Genomic DNA, 2,500 nt, shown 5'->3' with positions numbered 1-2,500 from the left:
AAAAAAAAAATTTTTGGGGACTTAGAAAATTTTTCAACTTTTGTCAGACTTCCAGACAGGGGAGCGTGTCAGTGCGCGCATCCGATTTCAGTTCCAGAGCGATTCGCGCGATGAGTCCTTGATACTTAGTCGTTTTTGCAAAATTTCTGACTTTTTGGAAAATTTCACAATTTTGTGAAAACTTCCACAAAATGAGGTTCTAGTATGTTAGAGGGCATCCCAGGAGGGCTCCAAAAGTGTGGGTAAAATATATATCCCACAGGGGGAAAATTGAAAAAAAGTTGAAAAAAAAAATTTTTGGGGACTTAGAAAATTTTCACACATGTGTCAGACTTCCAGACAGGGGAGCGTGTCAGTGCGCGCATCCGATTTCAGTTCCAGAGCGATTCGCGCGATGAGTCCTTGATACTTAGTCGTTTTTGGCAAAATTTCTGACTTTTTGAAAATTTCACAATTTTGTGAAAACTTCCACAAAATGAGGTTCTAGTATGTTAGAGGGCATCCCAGGAGGGCTCCAAAAGTGTGGGTAAAATATATATCCCACAGGGGGAAAATTGAAAAAAAGTTGAAAAAAAAAATTTTTGGGGACTTAGAAAATTTTCACACATGTGTCAGACTTCCAGACAGGGGAGCGTGTCAGTGCGCGCATCCGATTTCAGTTCCAGAGCGATTCGCGCGATGAGTCCTTGATACTTAGTCGTTTTTGGCAAAATTTCTGACTTTTTGAAAATTTCACAATTTTGTGAAAACTTCCACAAAATGAGGTTCTAGTATGTTAGAGGGCATCCCAGGAGGGCTCCAAAAGTGTGGGTAAAATATATATCCCACAGGGGGAAAATTGAAAAAAAGTTGAAAAAAAAATTTTTGGGGACTTAGAAAATTTTCACACATGTGTCAGACTTCCAGAGAGGGGAGCATGTCAGTGCGCGCATCCGATTTCAGTTCCAGAGCGATTCGCGCGATGAGTCCTTGATACTTAGTCGTTTTTGCAAAATTTCTGACTTTTTTGAAAATTTCACAATTTTGTGAAAACTTCCACAAAATGAGGTTCTAGTATGTTAGAGGGCATCCCAGGAGGGCTCCAAAAGTGTGGGTAAAATATATATCCCACAGGGGGAAAATTGAAAAAAAGTTGAAAAAAAAAATTTTTGGGGACTTAGAAAATTTTTCAACTTTTGTCAGACTTCCAGACAGGGGAGCGTGTCAGTGCGCGCATCCGATTTCAGTTCCAGAGCGATTCGCGCGATGAGTCCTTGATACTTAGTCGTTTTTGGCAAAATTTCTGACTTTTTGAAAATTTCACAATTTTGTGAAAACTTCCACAAAATGAGGTTCTAGTATGTTAGAGGGCATCCCAGGAGGGCTCCAAAAGTGTGGGTAAAATATATATCCCACAGGGGGAAAATTGAAAAAAAGTTGAAAAAAAAAATTTTTGGGGACTTAGAAAATTTTTCAACTTTTGTCAGACTTCCAGACAGGGGAGCGTGTCAGTGCGCGCATCCGATTTCAGTTCCAGAGCGATTCGCGCGATGAGTCCTTGATACTTAGTCGTTTTTGCAAAATTTCTGACTTTTTTGAAAATTTCACAATTTTGTGAAAACTTCCACAAAATGAGGTTCTAGTATGTTAGAGGGCATCCCAGGAGGGCTCCAAAAGTGTGGGTAAAATATATATCCCACAGGGGGAAAATTGAAAAAAAGTTGAAAAAAAAAATTTTTGGGGACTTAGAAAATTTTTCAACTTGTGTCAGACTTCCAGAGAGGGGAGCATGTCAGTGCGCGCATCCGATTTCAGTTCCAGAGCGATTCGCGCGATGAGTCCTTGATACTTAGTCGTTTTCAGAAGTCACAATTTTGACTTCCAGGACCCGCAAAACGTTTGTAAATTGAGCCCGCTCCCCAGTTCCAAGCGTTTTGAGGTGTCCCCGGTTGCAGTAATGCAGCCTGCCCACTAGATGTCGCAAAAGAGACAAAAAGTGAAAAAGAACCAGAATGAGGAAATTCCAGGGAGCCGAATCCGCCTGACAGTTCCAGGCGATCGGGCACTTTTTTGCATGCGTCCCTAAAGTGGGTATAGGGTGACACTCCATGCAAAGACCCAGTTTTGCACACCACCGGCAGAATATATGAGAGAGAGGTACCTCTCAGCCCCGACACATTTCGACTCATTTAAGCTGGTTTTCACCTCCGTAGGCCTGGGTATGCGTTTTGGCTATGAGTCCCTGTTCGGCTGGAGGTCTGCACCTTGGCTGAACCCAGGCTTCCGCAGCTGCGTGGGGGGACTTTTGCCGGTCGCCTATCCCAAGTCAGAGAGGTGTTCCTGGGTTGAAGTGAGCCTGGCCAGACCCCCCCGCGGGCCCTGGTTCTCCACATGGGGGCGCCGTCAAGGCTAAAATCTGGATTTTTAGGCCGAGGAGAGGCTCCATGAGGGCGGATGCTTTTGTGGCTTCGACCCCAGTGCTGTTCCACATCCAGTACCCCCCCGCAAGGGCGCCTGTACC

Source organism: Phyllobates terribilis, unplaced genomic scaffold (assembly GCF_046119375.1).
Source record: "Phyllobates terribilis strain yellow unplaced genomic scaffold, ASM4611937v1 Scaffold_3680__1_contigs__length_72778, whole genome shotgun sequence".
Lineage (NCBI taxonomy): Eukaryota > Metazoa > Chordata > Amphibia > Anura > Dendrobatidae > Phyllobates > Phyllobates terribilis.
Note: the sequence above shows the minus strand (reverse complement) of the source record.